Source organism: Geotrypetes seraphini, chromosome 5, assembly GCF_902459505.1.
Source record: "Geotrypetes seraphini chromosome 5, aGeoSer1.1, whole genome shotgun sequence".
NCBI classification, from domain to species: domain Eukaryota; kingdom Metazoa; phylum Chordata; class Amphibia; order Gymnophiona; family Dermophiidae; genus Geotrypetes; species Geotrypetes seraphini.
This window is the reverse complement of record NC_047088.1, coordinates 145,995,022-146,015,621: the sequence shown is the minus strand read 5'-3', so window position 1 is coordinate 146,015,621 and position 20,600 is coordinate 145,995,022. Positions and strand designations below refer to the sequence as shown.

The following is a 20,600-nucleotide window of genomic DNA, read 5'->3' as shown; positions in this document are numbered from 1 at the left end:
AATCAAAGCCTTCCACCTGGATGCACTCCCAATTTAACCCACATCTGAAAAAACCCTCATGCAGAAGGATACCTTCCAATCAGCAAATGCCATCCCTTACCCTCCCATAGGACCCCCCTCAGTGCCTACTTTCAGATATTCATGGGTTCTAGCAGGTTAGGCAGAAATGATCCTCAGTTGTACCTGCCCTTGCTGGTGCAGGGTTCAAAATGGTGTTGGTCACTTTTAGCAGTAGACTCGCAGTACTGCTGCCCTTATATGGCAACATGACCACAACCACAGTATTGAGAGACTACCACTGGTACAATTTTGAACAGGTTGCCGATAAGGTCATGAGCAACTGAGTATCACACCTACCCAGCACCACTAGACCCAAGGGATATCTGAAGTAGTCTTAGGGGAAGGCCTAAATAGATGGTGGGAGGATATTTGCAGTTTACGAGGGGAGGATCTTCTAGATCACAGGTGTCAAAGTCCCTCCTCGAGGGCCGCAATCCAGTCGGGTTTTCAGGATTTCCCCAATGAATATGTATTGAGAGCAGTGAACGCAAATAGATCTCATGCATATTCACTGGGGAAATCTTGAAAATCCGACTGGATTGCGGCCCTCAAGGAGAGACTCTGACATCCCTGTTCTAGATAGAGACTAAAATTGGGAAGTCTTTTGGGTGTGGGTGCTTTCAGATGGGGGATGGGGCTTCAAACAGTGAGTTCTTCTGATGAGGTGCTCAGTTATGGAGTGGACTTTAGTAGGGGGAGGTGTATGAATTGTGGAGGGGTTTTGGGAGGCAGCTCAGTTTGACTTTAGATGGCCCCTTTAAAAGAGGAATCCAGAAATATTGGGCTTCAGATTTGCTGTACAACGATCAAGGAAGGAAAAATAAAGCAATATTTTTCCTAGAATAACGCAGGTTGCAGCGTTATACTTACATACTAAAGAACTGTTTTACATGCATTTGCATATTTTGGATTTTATCATTATGCAACTCGTGGTAAGTTAATCTACCATGAGTTATGATAAACTCGGTAGTGTCCTTTCACAGACGTTATAGCCTAACACAATTTGATAAGTGTCCCCTAAATGCAAGGAAAGAAGTTTGCTATATCCTTGCCGAACTCTTCTGTTTTCACATTAGCATGGCATTTCTGAAATCCAGCCAGTATCTTTTAAATCCTATAATTCTATCATGGGTAGACAGAACAGATAATGACTTTTTAGAAAATCTTTGTGTAAAAATGTTATTCACTGGGTTATCCTGGATAGCTACAGGAAGCTCATTAAAATAACAGTGTGATTTTGAAAAGATGAGAGAATAGGTATGAATAGTGAAACCACTGTTCATGTTAACAAAATGTCAGCATGGTATCAGTAATGTTTTGTTCTTTTAGAAGCTTATTTTCTGCAGGGTTTGCTTGCTATAGCTTTGGAAAGCATTAGTTGATTTTGTGATGTACCAAGTGGAATCGCAAAAAAAAAAAAAAAAAATGCTTGGCTTTTTTTTTTTTTTTTAAATTCTCGGGTCTTGGCAAGAGCACCTGGCTCTGTTTGAAATATCAAGAATGATATACACCACAATAAGAAACTTTTAATCTCCAAATACTAATGCTGAAAAGTACTGTATACTTCCAATAGATTTGGGAAGTACAATCTCTAATGAAGAGTATACTTTGGGCAAAATTGTGTTATACCTATAGAGGGCAGGGACAGACTGACAATTGAAACAATAGGGCAGTGCCTGAGGGCCCACAGCAGTAGAGAAGGATCCTACTCACCTCTAGCTTCCATCTAATTTAATCACTGTGCTTTATTGAGGTAAGAACCTAATCTTTCTACATTACTGATTGATGCTGCAGGTGATCCAGACAATTTTACAGGACTGCTGAAGGACGAGTAGAAGGGAAGGGAGAGAGAGATGTCTAACTGTAGGGATGAGAGAGATGCCTGACTGTGGGGGTGGGAAGTGGGGAGGAAACAGGAAAGATTGGTTGAGTGAGAGAGTAGACCTATGGAGGGAGGATGAGAGAATACAGATGGGTGAGAGATGCTGGAACTACATAGGAAGGAAGGCAGTTACTGGGCCACAGGGAAGAGGACATAGGAGAGAGAGAGAGAGGGATAATGGCCTAGAGGAGAGGTTGCAAGAGAGAAGATATTGAACATTCATAGGGGCAGAGGCACAGGAAGGGGAATACTGGAGCATGCTGGTCAGGACAGATGGAGGGAAATAATGCAGGGCATAGAGAAGAAATGATAAATAGACACAACATAAGAACATAAGCCATGCCTCTGCTGGGTCAGACCTGAGGTCCATCATGCCCAGCAGTCCGCTCACGCGATGGCCCATCAGGTCCAGGACCTGTATACTAGCCCTCTATACCCTTCTATCCCCTTTTCCTTCAGAAAATTGTCCAATCGCTTCTTGAAATCCAATACCGTTCGCTCACGCAGCGGCCCATCAGGTCCAGGACCTGTATACTAGCCCTCTATACCCTTCTATCCCCTATCACCTTCAGAAAATTGTCCAATCCCTTCTTGAACTCCAATACCATACAAGACTCTGGAAAGAGCAGAAGATGAAAGAGACTCAAGTTGGGTGAGGGGGAAAGAGAACATAATATAAGAAGGATGGAATTAAGGGGGTAGAAAAAAGAGGAACACAGTATAGAATTCATAAAACTGAGGGGACAGAAGAGTAGATGATTAGGCTTGGGGGACAGGAACAGCAGAAGATGATTTTGACCCAGAGTGGAATAGACCAGAAAATTTCTTGTATTTGGTGAATTGAGTGGACAACTGTTTGGGGGAGGAGGATCAGGGAATTATAGAGAAATGGGATTGGGAATTTCAAGGGAAAGAAGGGGATAGTGAGGACCTGGCAAATGGTTAGTATCGGGGTGGGGTGTTGATGGGTTGGGAGAATAAGTGTGTCTGTATGAAATGGGGGTAAGATGGAGGGGTTAAAGTGTGGGAAAGGTTAAGACACAGTGTTAATGATTTAGAAAACTAGAGAGAGGCATTGCAAAAGTATGGGGGTACTGTGGAGGGGTATAAGAGAAAAGGGTTTTGTGTCTGAAGAGGTTGAGTGAGGTTATGTGCTTATGTGTTTAAAAGATGTTGAAGGAGAGCTAATAGGAGATGGGGTAGAGGGTAAGAGGTAGAATGACTTTAGAGCCAAGGAAAGAGAGACATGGATGGAGCTGGGGGATGATAGGCAGTCAAGGGTAGGTGATAGCTCAGATGGTGAGTACAGGGGAAGGAAATAGTGGATGTGGAGGAGGGCTCGCAGTCATCTTTCGGGATTCCTTGGTTATTGGAATGGAATATTCTCTAGCTAACTCCACTATTGAATTCCTCCAATTCAAAATTAATTTGGCATCCAAAATAGATGCTCTTCTGCTTTACTTACCTCCACCAATCACTCGTGATGGACTTTCCATGATACAATCCTTACTCTTTGATTTCTGTTCATCTACATTGAACCCTTTGATCTTTGGAGGCTTTAATATCCACTTCAACGAGCATACCAATGCCTAAACTTTGGAAATGCTTACCCATATTAATAACCTCAACCTGATGCCACTTTTAATTGATCCAACTCATCAGGCAGGACACACAATAGATATGGTTCTTATTCCCAGCTCTGCAACTTCAAACTATTCTGTCGGCTCTGGTTGCCTAATTCCATGGTCAGATCATTATCTCATTTCAGTGAACCATTTTGCCTAGCATATCAATCTCAAAACAGCCCCTAAAACTATTAAATACTGTGATCTTAGCAAACTTACTACTAAATCTATTACAGCATCTTTCACTTTTGAGTTCTCAGTCTCAAACACCTCCACCCTAAATGACCACCTCAATCAATGGAAGGTAGCAACAAACACCCTTACGGATAAGTTAGCTCCAATTCTGACCAAAATAGTTCCACCACGGAAAATTGCTAACCCCTGGTTTACATCTGATCATGCCCTCATCAAAAAACAACTCAGAGCTTTAGAGCACAGATGGAGAAGGGATAAATCACTTTCCAATCTGGACAAATTCAAGGAACCATCAGCCTTCTTTAAATCAAAAATAAATCTTGCAAAAATGAAATATTACTCGGCCTGAATAGAAAAAGCAAAAAGCTCCTCAACTCTCTGCTCAAATCAGTAAATCCCCCAATTCAAAAGCAAAATACTCCAAATCTTAATCTTCCAACAGCTTAGGAACTTGCGTTCTATTTCTCAGAGAAAGTAACAAATATCAGAAATAATCTCTCAATTAAATCACCAGCGCTAGATACGCCTCACAAGGATACAACATCATTATCGTCAAAATGCGCTCGATTCAACCTTCCCAGCCTTATGGGAACCAGCCAGCACAGCTTCAGCAAAGGAAAAATCTTGCTTGATGAACTTGCTGCACTTCTTTGAGGGAGTAAAAAGGCAGATAGACAAAGGCAACCTGGTCATCATTGTATATCTGGATTTTCAGAAGGTGTTTGACAAGGTTCTGCATGAATGACTACTTTGAAAAATTGCGATCCATGGACTCGAGGGTGAAATACTCACATGGATTAAAAACTGGCTAGCAGATAGGAAACAGAGTGGGGGTAAGTGGACAATACTTGGATTGGAAAAGCATCACCAGTGGAGTGCCGCAGGGTTCGGTGCTTGGAACCGTGCTCTTCAACATATTTATAAGCGATCTGGAAATTGGTACGACGAGTGAGGTGATTAAATTTGCGGACATACTAAGTTATTCAGAGTCATGAAGATGCAGGAGGATTGCGAAGATCTGCAACGTGACATAAACACGTTTGAGAAATGGGCTGCAACATGGCAAATGAGGTTCAACATGGATAAGTGTAAGGTGATGCATGTCGGTAACAAAAATCTTATACACGAATACAGGATGTCCGGGGCAGTACTTGGAAAGACCCCCCAGGAAAGAGACTTGGGAGTACTGGTCGACAAGTCTATGAAGCCGTCCGCACAATGCACAGCGGTGGTGAAAAAGGCGAACAGAATGCTAGGAATGATTAAGAAGGGGATCACAAACAGATTGAAGAAGGTTATCATGCCGCTGTACCGGGCCATGGTACACCCTCACCTAGAATACTGTGTCCAGCACTGATCACTGTACATGAAGAAGGACACAGTACTACTCGAAAGGGTCCAAAGAAGAGCAACTAAAATGGTTAAGGGGCTGGAGGAGTTGCCATATTCTGAAAGATTAGAGAAACTGGGCCTCTTCTCCCTTGAAAAGAGGAGACTGAGACGGGACATGATCGAAACATTCACGATACAGAGTACAATTTTGGGTTTCAAAAAGGGGTTGGACAAGTTCCTGAAGGAAAAGGGGATTGAGGGGTTCAGTTAGAGAGGTACTATATAGGATAAAATGTCTTAAGTAAAGGATCACTTACAGGTTACGGACCTGGGGAGCCACCGCGGGTGTGGATTGCTGAGCACAATGGACCTATGGTCTGACTCGGCAGAGGCGATGCTTATGTTCTTATGTTCTTATGGGAATAGACTTAGTAGATAAAGACAGGTTGTTCACGCTCTCCGAGGTAGGGAGAACGAGAGGGCACTCTCTAAAGTAAAAAGGGGATAGATTCCATACAAACGTAAGGAAGTTATTCTTCACCCAGAGAGTGGTGGAAAACTGGAATGCTATTCCAGAGGCTGTTATAGGGGAAAACACCCTCCAGGGATTCAAGACAAAGTTAGACAAGTTCCTGCTGAACTGGAACGTATGCAGGTAGGGTTGGTCTCAGGTAGGGCACTGGTCTTTGACCTAGGGGCCGCCACGGGAGCGGGCTGTTGGACACGATGGACCAGCAGTGGCAATTCTTATGTTCTTATGAATGTCTCATTCAAAATATCAATATCAAAACCTCTCAAACAGAATCAATTTCACCATCCATTCTTAAACATTTTTTCTCAATTTTTGGCTCATTCATTCATTAGTAAACAAAAGTCTCATGCAGAGCATCCTGCCCAACATGTGGAAAGAAACAATCATACAACCAATCATTAAGGATTACAAAATTAACCCAGCTGAAAAATCAAACTACAGACCCATTGCCAATATTCCATTTTTAGCTAAATTAACATAGAATTTGTATTCAATTAGGTTTCAGTATTCATGGAAAAAGACAAATATTCTACATCCAAATCAGACAGGCTTTAGGCAATACCACTCCACAGAACACTCTCTAATAAGTATGTCAACTGTCATTCATTACCACCTAGATAACCATAAATCCATAATTCTATTCTCACTCGATCTCTCTTCTGCCTTTGATACTGTGGACCATGACCTTCTGCTTCACCAACTCGAAGCAATCGGTATTATTGACCAGGTTCTTGCATGGTTTCGCTCTTATTTCACCAACCGTTCTGCCATGGTTTCTTTCAATAACACCACTTCAGGAACAATCACTGCAAACTAAGGAATCCCCCAAGGGTCTTTCTTTTTGCCGCTTCTTTTCAACATCTTTCTTGGACCGCTGATGACACTGTCAATCCATTGGATTTAATACGTTCGCCTATGCGGACGACATCCTGCTTTTACATCCAGTTGACTCTGAGAAACCCTTGGAAGTTCTTGCTATTACCAAGAAATTAGAACAGATCCATTAATGGCTTGATACCAATAAGTTAGCTCTTAACATTCCCAAGTCAAAGGTAATGACATTTCCAAGGAAAGAAGGACTTAAATATGACCCTTCTATCTCTCTCAAAGGTATTACTCTTCAGGCATTCACCATGCTCAATATTCTGGGGGTTGTATTCAAACAGAGACTATCATACCATGAACATATCAGTAGCGTAGTAAAATCAACATTTTAGATCAGTGTTTTTCAACCACTGGTCTGTGGACCGGTGCCGATCTGTAGACAATTCTTGCCGTTCCGTGTAGGGTCGACGAGATTGATGAGTTGCAATTTCCTGCCGGTCCACGCAGGGCCGGCGAGATTATGGGGAGCCTCCAACAATGGCTTTCTCCCCTCCCAGCAAATCTCGGTACTTGCCAGCGCAGCGATTCACTAAGGCAGCCTTGGGGCTTTTGCTGAGTCGCGGCCGCCTCTGATGATGCAACTTTCTTTTTCCTCAGAGGTGGCGCGACCCATCAAAGGACCCAAGGCTGCCTTAGTGAATCTCTGTGCTGATAAGTACGGAGAGTTGCTGGGAGGGGAGAAAGCCACTGTTAGAGTTTGTGAAGCTGCTGGACAAGGGAAAAAAAAAAGGGACAGCTGCTACTGGACCTGGAGGGAGAAGGAGAGATGCTGCTGGGAAGGGAGGAGGGAAAGGGAAGGGAAGAGAGTTACTGCTGGACAGGAGGAGAAGGAAAAAAAAGGAAGGAAACAGCTGGCAGGGAGATTAGAGGAGGGGAAGGGGAGAGACAGGAATGAGAAAGTAGAGAATTGATGATGGGAAGGGCTAGAACTACAGTCTTTGAGGAAAAGAGCACAACAAAAGGGGAAAAACAATAGTTAAGGGTAAAAAGCTATAAAGCTTGTTTTGGTCCTTGTTGAAGTTTCTACTCCTACATCTGAACTGAAGGTTATCAGTGTGTATCCCATATGTATATCAGTCAAATGAGAATTTTTCTAGCTATTGAGGGGGGTCTGCATATTCTGTCTATCATGCCTTGCTCTGGATTACTATAACACCTAATAGACTGCATAATGAAGAACCATAACCAGATGTGAAATTCTCAACTGTTTCCTCACCTTGATACATTCTCCGTAAGTTTTTTTGTTGTTGTTTTTTTATTATAAGATATCAACACTGACCAAATACTTTCATCTAACTTTAAGATGTCTTTGTTAAAAATGCAACATCAAAACAAATTGGGTTGAGACAGACCCTGCCTTATTTAATTAAACTTTTTGCCTCACTGCAACACTCAGGGCCTGTTTTACAAAGCCGTGCTAGTGCCTGCAGCGCGGTAATGGACCCGAAGCCCATAGAGATTTAAAGGGCTTCAGGGCTGTTGCTGCACGGCTTTGTAAAACAGGCCCTCAATTTTTTACATATATACTATTTATGTATTTCATACACATCTGTACTAATGTCTTCCAGATGATATGAACTCTGTTTTTTGTTTCTTATATAAACATAACATAGTTTATAATTTGATTACTTGCCAAGTCATTACCTCACTGAGGGAAACAATAAAACAAAAGCTATATTACACTATGAAAACAATTAATTTTCCTGTGCAACATGACTTATACAAGTCAAATCACATAATTCTATAAACTTACACATTTAATAGAAATCATTTGGAATGTACAGGTGCATTCTTTAATATGCATTCAGGTCATTATCACACCTTGAAAAATGTAGCGCTTGGTAAATTGATTTAAAATGTATTAACATATGATTGTTTTTCTGATTTTTCTCAGGGTCCTGCAGTTAGTGATATTATATAAACTAGAATATTACTTTGGTTTTTTTTCATGGGAATATTTTCCTAGCAAGAAAGGTGAAGTTATTCAAATGTCCTTAAGGATGGAATGGCCATGGAGGAGCCTGCCTGCATGATAACTGCACTGATCCAACCAACTAGAGTTTTTGAAAAGGCCACATTGTAAATATTTTACAAGTTCTAAGCAAACATTTTATTATGAAAAAAAAAAAGTCAGACTGCAACAAATCCCTACATAAAAACTATATGCTTACAAAATATTTCACCTTGGTCACATCTGTAGAACATGGATAGACTTTCACCAGATATAATGTAGAACAGTGTTCTTCAACCGTTGGTTTGTGGACGGTGCTGATTCACATAAATTTTCTGCCGGTCCACACAGCCAGCATGTTCATCGGGCCCAAGACAGCATTCTTCAGCCGCCGTTCTATGGTGCGATCAATGCAGCGTCTTCGGGCCAGCTCCCTGAGTGCTGGCGTGCACAAACCCATGGGAAAAGGCTCCTACGTGTGGCCTGCGCCTGAACCGGAAGCCTTCACTCTGACATTGCAACGTCAGAGGGAAGGCTTCCAGATAAGACAAGGGACGTGCACTGCCTACAGCTTTGTGCGCGTTGATCGCACAGTGGACCGGCCCAAAGATAACACCAGGGGGCAGGCCAGAAGGCAAGGCACATGGAGGGAGAAAGACAACAACGATAGGTTAAATGCTTTTATTTTTTTTATTTAGTGATTGATTTGTTTGTTCAGGAAGAAATACATTTGTTTCTTTTCCTCTGAGGTTGTACTACTTGCAAAGTCTTGCATCTTAGGGTTTGTTTGTAAATATTAATACTTATAGGTTTTGGTCCTGCATTTGCATGGGGTTATCTGTTTTCTAGTAGGAATGAATGTTAAAAAGCATACAGTATGCTTTGTGTATTTTAATTTTGTGGTTAACCATTATGTGTTGTTAATAACAATTATATTGTGTGTATATGTGAAAAATGAAAGGAAAAAATGGTGTTACAATTAGTACTATTATGGGGGCGAAGATTAAGTGGAGATGGGCACGACTTAGCCCAGTGTTCTTCAACTGCCGGTCCACAAAATAATTATTTTATTTCCCCTGGTCCATAGGTGTCAAAAGATTGAAGAACACTGCTGTAGAACAAATGACCCCAAATTAGAAATAGAAATGTGCAAATAGTGAATTAAAAATGGCAAGAGACTTGGCTCTGCCTTCTATAAAACACCAGAGAAACAGAAAAAGAAATCCCTTTCTTCCTGTGCTATGCAAAACACAAAGATATCCAAAGAGCTGCATGTTCAAATTCTCTAAGCTGCCATATTCAAATGATCAAACCAAACCTAAACATTTTTTTCTGCCTTGAATGGACAACTATCAAGTCCCATACATTTTGCAGAGGCTATGCTATTATATGCTAGATGCTGCATTGGCTTCCACATACTCCTCTTGGCCTGAAGGGATTGGCAAAAGACACTGCTTCTTCCATGCTGTCACTGTGTGAAGAAGTGCCCTGAGGTTTTCATTCTCTGAAGTCCCAGGATCCTGGATACCTTACTAGAGCTTTGTAGTAGTAGATTGCTACCCACAATTTACGATCTAAGGGGTTAATTTATTGCAAATACTCCCTGTTCAATTGGGAAAAAAAATACAGAAGAGCCTTTTCAGTTAACAGGGTCTTTATAATGGAATGCACTTTCTTTATTGTTGAGGTCAGAAGTAACTTACTTAACTAATCCAAAGCATTTGAAAGCTTTTTTTATATTCTTAGGTGTTCTGTTGAATTTTGTAGATTTGAAATATTTTTAATTGATTGGATTATTCATAATTTAATTATTTTTGATGTATGTTTACATATATATTTTGTTGAGAATGTTTTAAATCTGTAAGGATTTTGTTCATGCTGAGATTGTTCATATTCAGATTGTGCAGAAAATAAACTGCAAATAAATGTTAACTTTTTATTAAGAATACATGAAACAATCCACAGAATTTGAATGAAAAGGCCAAACAAATCAAATATTTTCACTTTCTGCACACCCCTGGAATTTACAAAGGAGTAACATCAGATGTAACAAATGCTTATTTCAAAGAAGTCTACAAAATAATTTGATTATTTTAGTCACCTTTACTCCTACAGTGTTCTCCCCAGAAACTGTTTTCCAGCCGGGTGGCATGAAAAGTAGCTGGATGGGGCGGGATGGGAAAATTTGGTGGAGGGGAAAATTAATCCCCTCTTTTACTAAGGTGCGTCAACGTTTTTAGCACACACAAACTCCCGCGCTCAATGCTGGCATTAGCGTCTAGCGCATGTGGTAATTCTGCGCGTGCTAAGCACACGCTAAAACCATTTTCGCAACTTAGTAAAAGGAGCCCTAAATGTGTACTATTTTTATTAGTTAATTATTATTATTTTCCAGTGCTCAATATGACTTCCTTTTTTAAGGTTTGACACTTGTGCCAGAATATTTTTACTAAATTTAAAAAGCATCCACTGCTAGAAGGGAATAATTAGATATTTGCCCTCTTTCAAATGGTATAGAGAGGTGGTCTCAAACTCAAACCCTTTGTGGGGCCACATTTGGATTTGTAGGTACTTGGAGGGCCGCAGAAAAATAGTTAATGTCTTATTAAAGAAATGACAATTTTGCATGAGGTAAAACTCTTTATAGTTTATAAAACTTTCCTTTAACCGTTAAAAGGAAAGATATATAAACTATAAAGAGTTTTACCTCATGCAAAATTGTCATTTCTTTAATAAGACATTAACTATTTTTTCTGCAGCCCTCACATTTAAAGTTTAATATCTTTTCTTTCTCAAAACTGGCACATTTCAATCACTATATTGAAAATAAAATCATTTTCCCTACCTTTGTTGTCTGGTGACTTTATTTTTCTGTGCTTTCAACTATGTTTCCAGGGCCTTCTTGTCCTTTGACTATTTTTCTCTCCGTCTTCACTTTCTGCCTTGCAACCATCTTTGGCATTAACTTAATGTTCAATTTTTCTGCTTTCTTTTCAAAATCTACGTTTCCATGTCTTACCTTCCCTTCCTATCTCTCTCTTCTTCTGTCCTTTTTCCATGGTCTGGCATCTCTTTCCCTCCTTTCTCTTTCTCCCTCCCTCCCTCCTTCCTTCCTTTCCCCATGTCTGGCATCTGTCTCCTTCCCTTCCCCCATGCCCTGGCATCTCTCCCTCCTCCTCCATGGTCTGATATCTCCTTTCCTTCCCTACCTCCCATGAACTTGGCTTCTTCTCTTGTTCCTCTCCTCTACCTTCTCCTTCCTTCCCTCTCTTTCCCCAATTGGGTGCAGCAGCAACAGAAGCATTTCCCTTCCCCCTTTCCTGTGCAGGAGAGGCATTTCTCTTCCCCTTTCCCTCCCTCTCTCTCTCCCTCTCCCTTTCCCTGTACAGCAGTAGCAGCAGCATTTCCTTAGGGTCCCCCTTTCCTATGTAGCAGAAGCATTTTTCTTTCCCCTCCCGTTCTGTTCCTTGTGGAACAGCAGCGTGTCTGGCCAGCTCATTCCGTTCAAAGCCACGGGAGGCAGCTGCTTGCGAGATCCGCACCTGCATCTGAAGCCTCTCTGATGTTGTGATGTCAGAGAGGCGTCCGATGCAGGAGTGGATAGCGCGAGGAGCCGCCAACCCGTGGCTTTGAACGGAACGAGCTGGCCAGACATGCTGCTGCTCCAAAAGGAAGGGAAAGGGGAAGAGAAATGCTGTTGATCGTGTCCAGACCGCGGGCCGCAAATAAAACCTGGAGAGCCACATGCGGCCCATGGGCCGCGTGTTTGAGACCGCTGGTATAAAGGTTTAAAAAAGGGAAAGGCGTTAATGAAGTCATTAGGTTCAATCTAGCCATATATTTCTGCATGAATTTAAACAACTAAAAAAAAAAAGATAAATGTAGCTCATCCAGTCATACAATAATGGTTCTACAGCAGGAGTGCCCACACTTTTTGGGCTTGCGAGCTACTTTTAAAATGACCAAGTCAAAATGATTTACCAACAAAACAATTTTAAAAAACACAAAGCACACTGTACGCAGAGAAAATGTTAATTATCATTTATATTTTGCGGGTTTTCAAAGAGGTCAAGGCAGATGACTTTATGCAATGTCACCTCAGGAACAACTATACAAAAATAGACAAATATACCCCCTCCCTTTTTACTAGTGGTTTTTAGTGCAGAGAGATTCGCTGAATGCCCTGCGCTCGTCTCGATGCTCATAGGCTCCCTGCGCTAAAAACCGCTATTGCAGTTTAGTAAAAGGGGGCCATAGTGCAAAATAGGGGGCATAGTGCTCTGGGCCTTCCTCGCTTCCGGGTCCTGCCTTCGCGGAAACAAAGTAGGCAGGACCCGGCAACGAGGAAGGCCCGAAGCAAGTAAAAGCATGCTGGCAAAAAAAAAAAAAAGGCATGCGTCAAATAAAATTTTCGGCGGAGAGTCAGCTCGGGAAGGAGCAGCAGTAGAAGGATTGACAGGGCGGCCATCTAAATTAGCTGGGAGGTGCGCCTGGCTAAAAGGCCCTGGGGAGAACACTGCCTACAAAATTATTGTAATATGCTTTGTCTTTGGACATCTTTGGCTTATGCAAAAGCTGAAAGCAGTGCAGAATATGGCCACTCATATTCTTATCACCATCCTGGATTTCTTTCAGGGTCACCTTTGGTTTGCAGAATAAGCTGACTTCCTGTTCTGGAATAGCAAAGTTCAATATTTTAATGACTTGGAGGGGCATAATAATAAAAAAAAAAAACACATCTAAGTCCTCTTTTGGCCTGAGGCCCTAAACTCTGAAAGTAGCAGCAGGAAAAATGTCCATTCTAAAAAAAAAAACATCCAAAATGAGTTTTTTTAAATAATGGCCTACCTCTACATTCAGCAGTTTTATCGCCCAGACCACCACTATGTCTAAACTTAGAATACATTATCAACCAAAAAATTGCCCAAGTCCCAAACGCCCGAAACAAGACCTTTTAGGTGAAGGAGGGGCCAGGCTGGATGGAATGGGGAGAAATGCCTGGTTGGGCACGGATGTTGGCAATGAAGTTCAAGCTTACAACAGAGAGAAAGCAGCATACGCCCTTTGATGATCTGCTGAGATATCTGAAATAATTTTTGAGAAACTGACAGAACCCAAAAGGTCATCTCACTGAATATTTGTAGAAGTGCTGACTAATGTGAGAGACTGGGCCATGATGCATCTCAAACACATGATAAGGAGATAATACAGTAGAGTTTTATACTGTCTTGAATTTGGGGATATACAGTAAATCTAACTTCTAGTACCTATCAGCGTACTTAGGGCTCCTTATACTAAGCTGCGATAGCGGTTTTAGCACGCACAGAATTGCTGCGCGCACTAGACACTAACGCAAACATTGAGTTGGCATTAGTTTTAGACATGTAGCGTGGGTTTAGCGCATACTAAAATCCTATGTGCGCTATAAACGCTATTACAGCTTAGTAAAAGGAGCGCTTAGTTTTTCTTTTGTATGACTTTTGGGATTTTTGTTAAAGTGATCTGTAACACAGATAAAAATGCTTAAACCAAATACGGGAAAGACTGTGGGCTCCTTTTACAAAGATGTGCTAAATTCCCGAGCACGCTAGTCACTACCGCTTTCTTTTTAGGAGGTGGTAGCTTTTCGGTAGATTTTCGGTTTGATTTGGTAGATTTTCGGTTTGATTCGGTAGATTTTTGGCTACCACACGCTAGAGTGCGCAATAATTTTGTGCGTGCGCTAAAACCCTAAAAACCCTTCGTAAAAGGAGCCCTGTGTGTCTGGAGAGTATGTTATGAGTGCCTTTCAGAGAATGGCACTCAAATCAGGAGAAGGAAAAAATGACCAGTGTGTAAAAAATGGATGATGTGGAGTATGTTATCAGTGTCTAAATTACTTCTAATGCTCATGGTAGTGCTTGCATTGTGTTAGAGATCTTTCCTTTGGAATTCAAGGGATATAAAGTGGATAGATAGCCTATCATGGTATGTTTGAAAATTCCTTTAATAATCAGAAAGATACAGGAAGTGATCTAATTGTTCCCAGAGTTTGACAAGAGACCTTAAATTGCTACTAATCAATTTCTTTAAATGTCTTTTTGCTTTTAAATTTAGAGATAACAATAAAGGTAAATAAATAATTTATTTAAAAGCACACATAAATGTGGACATTGATATAGGTGAGTGAATTGGTGTTTGACAAATTTTTGTTGAGCCATTTAGTAAGGGCTTTGGGTCACCTTGCTTCCCCTACTCTACTGGCAAGGTAAATGCTCTAACGCACATAGGCATTGAAAGAATGTGCATTTACCTCGCCAGCCAGTGCTAAACACTCTACTGTGGCTTGATAAAAGGGGGCTTTAGTGACTTTCTTCTAGCAGACAGTATAAAATTGAACAGTGAAAAACTCTCTCTATATCTCTGGAGTTGGAGACAGCATTTATACAACTGAAACTTAGGCTACATTGTGAACCAACAAACCCCCCCACACACACACACACACCAAATAGCTTTCCCCAAGAGCCAACATGTTTATCACCCCTGTCCCCCCAAGCTAGCATCTCTCTTCCCCTGTTCTCTCCTAGCCAGCATCTCTCTCACCCCTGTTCCCTCCCAGCCAGCATCTCTCTCGCCCCGGTTCCCTCCCAGCCAGCATCTCTCTCGCCTCTGTTCCCTCCCAGCCTGCATCTCTCCTATCCTTGTCCCTTCAAGTCAGCATATCATACCCTCTTTCCACTCTACCCTTCCGAGCATTTCACCCTTATTGTCCCCAGCCAGCACTTCTCATTCTCTTCCCATTGTACCTCAATGACGCCAATTCCAATAATTGGCAACCAGCTGCCGGCTCTCCAGGTTTCACTCTCCAGTGGTCCGGCCTATGACAAAAGAGGAAATGACATCATCAAGGGCAGGACCACGGTAGAGGGGAGCCTTCAGAACCCGCACAGGCTGCCTGAAGATGTGCCGACAGAGATTCAGGCCTCACAGAGCGAAGTGCCGATGCCTTGGGCCTCACAGAGGGTGTTAATGGATTGATTATTAGGATAAATCTCCACCAATAAAATATATCGCCCTCAAAGAGAGGAATATATTTTATAAAGATATATTAATTTGGGGAAAATATAGCTCTACCTGTTAAAACTTAGTTCAGTATAAAAGGACCGAGAGTCAAAGCATTTGCAATCAAACTAGAATTTTATTTCTTAAAGAGCAGGATTTATAAAATCTGGCAGGTAGAACAGGTTACAGATAGGATCTTTTAACAAGAAAGAATGTACCACAAGATATTGCTAAAGTAGAATGATTAATTTACATGGTTTCAAAAGTTACTCACAATGATGCAGGCCTTGCAGGTTGGAAAGTCCTTTAGTTGGAGAGGAGACCACATGGTACAGTTAGGCACATGTTTCAGTGATGGGCTGAAGAGAGAGAGAGACATTGTTCCAGCACTGGTCCAAGGGAAAGAGAGAGAGCATGGATGAATCTTCTGGTTTTATAAATGTTGGTGGATTGAAAACTGGTCCCATGAGGCAAGAACCCAGGAACAATTGTCCAGTCCCAAGGCAGGAACTCAGGGGCTATGTCTCCTCCCTTAGGCTGGCATCACATCCAATCACAGAGCAGTCCAGTCTTTCCCTCTGTTTCCAGGTGGATGATGTCCTCTGATTGAATGTTCTTATCTCTGTCTGAGTGGCTTAAAATGGTGTGCATTGTTTTTGCAGACTTGGGGGGGAGGGGTATTTATTTTTACTGGCACACCCAGCCATTCTTTTATTTTCCACTGATATACCTTCTATTATGGTGAATTAAAGTTCTGTTTAGCACTGGTATCCACCCTGGCTGTCTTTTTGTTCTCCATTGAATAGATGCATTTAATACAAAACCTGGATAAGATGGCAGTGCTGGCTCAGAAACCAAGTTAGAAATACACTTTACTTTAAATCCATCAAAACTGATCATTACTTGGGTCGGGCAATAACTTTATATTTTAACTCCAAGCAGAATAAATCATATCATGCTACAAGGATAGTTTGGAGACAGGTCTAGGAGGACAATTTCAGTACTGTGGCATTTCCTGAATACTGATTGGAAGGCGGATAGGGCTCCTTGTTCATCGATGAAGGAGAGTAATTGGTTTAACACAGTTTTCTCCAAGATCTTGGAGACAAAGGGTAGGTTGGAGACAGGTCCAAAGTTGCCGGGCACATTAGGGTCAAGTGTTGTTTTTTTTCAAGATTGGCCTGAAAACCGTCGACTTCCATTTTATGGGCACTATGCCTGTTTGTAGTGAGGTGTTGATGAGAGTAAGGATAGAGTCAACAAAGACATCTTTCACCGCCATTAGGAGATATGGTGGACAGGGGACCTGGTTGGAGCCAGAAGAGGGTAAATTGTGTCTAGTATTTCAGCGATGCCATCACGGGTGACTGTTTTGAAGTTAGTTAGGTTTCCAGCTGTGGTTTTAATTTCTTTGTCATGGGAGGAGGGACAATGTCTGCAGTGTGGTAGAATCAAGGTGAGACCATATTTTCTCTACTTTGTCAGCAAAGTAGTCTAAATGTTTTGCTGTCGAGTTCAGTGTTAAGGTACTGATTGTCTCCTTGTGATGTTGTGAGTATCTTTTTTGTTAGTTTGAAAATATTTTTTGATCTTGCAAGTCTTTGATAGTTGTTCAGCATAGTACTTATTTTTAGCCTCTAGGGTGGCTTTTTTATATTCTTCATGTAGTTCCTTCCATTTGAACTTGTCACTGTTAAGACTGGATTTATACCATTTCCTTTCCACTCACCTTAGTTCTCTTTTCTTAGTTCTTAAGTTGTCAGTAAACCAGGGAGAGGAATATTTGCGAGTAGTATTTGATTTCTTTGACTGGGACTAGCCCTTCATATAGGGTTTTTACCTCAGTGTGCCAGTCCATAACAGCTTCATCAACAAATTGAGAGTTTGATTTTGATGATCCTGCTAGGTTAGAAAGGCCTATGGAGAGATTTTCTAGGCTGATTGCATTGTTGTTGTACATCATCTTATGTTGGGGTTGTTTCCTGGTTGACAGTTGCTTTGTTATGTAGGTATGGTTAAATGTGAACAAATGGTGATCAAACCAGGGTATTGGTTTGGTGGTGCAGGCTGGGGTTTGTGTGTTGAGTGCAGTGTCTTTTTGAGTAAAGATTAGGTCTAAGATGTGGCCTGAAGAGTGAATTGGTGAGCAGACCATTTGTTGGAAGCCTAGGTCTGACAATGAAGTGATGAAATCTGCTGGGGCTCCAGTGTTGTGTGGGTAGCTTGTGAAGTTGAAGTCTCCAGGTATAATGATTTGGTTGTATGTGAGGAACAGTTTGCTAAGGACGGATAATAGGTCATCTAAGATAGTCTTTGGAGAGTATGGTGCTCAAAGCGAAGGTTAGGTCTCTGTTATGGCCCACCAAGAAGGTATGATGGTGTCTATCAGTCTTGGGTTGAGGTTGGACTTTATGATGGCAGCTACACCTCCACCTCTAGTGTTGATGCATAAGCAAGCTATTACTTGGTATCCTGGAGGGCATAGAATACCCAGGGTAGTCCCATCATTGTCTTTGAGCCAGGTTTCGGTAATTAGGAAGAAGTCCAAGTTATTGTCTATGAGGAGGTAATTTAAAATTGTATCTTTGTTGTTTACAGATCTTGCGTTTACCAGTGCCATTTTGAGGTTACTGGGTGTGGGTGAGGATAGGGTGATAGGGATAGGCCTAAGGTATCAGGGTCTGTGTGGTAAGGATTTCCTGTGGGGAAGGTGACAGAGGTCACCATATCTACCCTGGCCTGTGATGACTGGTATGGGGAAATACATGCTGGTAAGGAGAGCAATTGGCATTAAATAGGACAGCACAGATTGTGGCTTTGGTATCATGAAGGCAATGTAGTTTTGAGAGGGAATGGTGGTCAGATTTAGGACATAGGGTTTTGGTAGGGTAGCAACTGGAGTTTGTTAGTGATGATTAGAAGGTGTCGATATATGTAATGTTTGCCTAGGTGTGGGTGGATAGAGGGAAGAATGGGTAGGTCAAGGTTCAGTTTGCTGTGTGGGTGTGGAGACTATCTTGAAGGGTCTCCTGTAGTAAGCATATACCGTATTTTCACGCATATAACGTGCGCGTTATACGTGTTTTTACCTACCGCGCATACCCCTCGCGCGTTATACGCGTGAGCGCGGTATACAAAAATTTTTTTACATAGTTCCCACCCCGCCCGACGCCCGATTCACCCCCCCAGCAGGACCGCTCGCACCCCCACCCCGAACGACCGCTCGCACGCGCTCCCACCCGCACCCGCATCCACGATCGGAGCAAGAGGGAGCCCAAGCCCTCTTGCCCGGCCGACTCCCCAACTCCCCGACAATATCGGGCCAGGAGGGAGCCCAAACCCTCCTGGCCACTGCGACCCCCTACCCCCACCCCGCACTACATTACGGGCAGGAGGGATCCCAGGCCCTCCTGCCCTCGACGCAAACCCCCCTCCCTCCAACGACCGCCCCCCCCAAGAACCTCCGACCGCCCCCCCAGCCAACCCGCGACCCCCCTGGCCGACCCCCACGACCCCCCCACCCCCCTTCCCCGTACCTTTGGTAGTTGGCCGGACAGACGAGAGCCAAACCCACCTGTCTGGCAGGCAGCCAACGATGGAATGAGGCCAGATTGACCCATCCGTCCCAAAGCTCCGCCTACTGGTGGGGCCTAAGGCGCGTGGGCCAATCAGAATAGGCCCTGGAGCCTTAGGTCCCACCTGGGGGCACGGCCTGAGGCACATGGGCCCAACCCGACCATGTGCCTCAGGCCGCGCCCCCAGGTGGGACCTAAGGCTCCAGGGCCTATTCTGATTGGCCCACGCGCCTTAGGCCCCACCAGTAGGCGGAGCTTTGGGACGGATGGGCCAATCCGGCCTCATTCCGTCGTTGGCTGCCTGCCGAACAGGCGGGTTTGGCTCCCGTCTGTCCCAACTACACAAAGGTACGGGGAAGGCGGGTGGGGGTGTCGTGGGGGTCGGCCAGGGGGGTCGCGGGTCGGCTGGGGGGGCGGTCGGAGGTTCTTGGGGGGGCGGTCGTTGGAGGGAGGGGGGTTTGCGTCGAGGGCAGGAGGGCCTGGGATCCCTCCTGCCCGTAATGTAGTGCTGGGTGGGGGTAGGGGGTCGCCGTGGCCAGGAGGGTTTGGGCTCCCTTCTGGCCCAATATTGTCGGGGAGTCGGCGGTCCTTCGGGGTGGGGGTGCGAGTGGTCCTGCCGGGGGGGGATGTATCGGACGTCGGGGGGGGGCATCAGGCTTTCAGGATGGGGACAGACCTTCAAGGGGGACAGGCAGACCTTAAAGGGGGGACAGGACTTCAAGGGGGACAGGCACGGAAAGTCAGGGCGGGTGAACGGAGAGTCGGGACAGCGCACGGAGAGTCGGGGCAGTGCACGGAAAGTCAGGGCGGGTGAACGGAGAGTCGGGACAGCGCACGGAGAGTCGGGGCAGTGCACGGAAAGTCAGGGAGGGTGAACGGATAGTCGGGACAGCGCACGGAGAGTCGGGGAGGGCGAAAGGAGAGTCGGGGTGGCCAGAGGAGAGTCGAGGCGGGCGAAAGGACAGTCGGGCAGCATGCGCGGTATACCCGTGAGCGCGGTATACAAAAGTTTTTGTACATAAAATCGTGGTTTCTGCGCGCTATACCCGTGTGCGCGTTTTACACGGGTGCACGTTATCTGCGTGAAAATACGGTACTGTCAAGAGGAGTAGTTTTACAGAAGCAAAGAGTCTCTGATAAAGGCAGTAACCCATTCTGCTCTTAACGTGAGTTATTTCATTTGACTTTAATGGGCCCCATGAGGAATAATGGGACTGTTGGCAATTAAGAGACATGGTAATCTGTGATAATTGTAGAACAGATTACCATGTGTTAATAAATCAACCCCTTTGTGCCTTAGCTTTGATATTATATCAAAATTGTGTTTTTACTTGTATTGAATTTCTATGTCTATTACAGTCTATTACTCTGAACACACTAAGCTCCTAAATCATCATCATTTTTATTTGCTTAATTATTGCTTGCTAACAGGTCTGGTTGTGTCCCTATTAGATTTACATAATTTTGGAAATATTTTTTTAACCATGTTTTTTTACATTTATTCATTTTGAATAATTTTTCC

General features: G+C 43.3%; 1 protein-coding gene across 4 annotated transcripts in view; it reads left to right on the top strand.

Moving 5' to 3' along the window:
- PARD3B (par-3 family cell polarity regulator beta) overlaps nucleotides 1–20,600 on the top strand; it is a 1,834,390-nt gene that overhangs the window by 562,766 nt on the left and 1,251,024 nt on the right. The gene's annotated exons all lie outside the window — the stretch shown is intronic.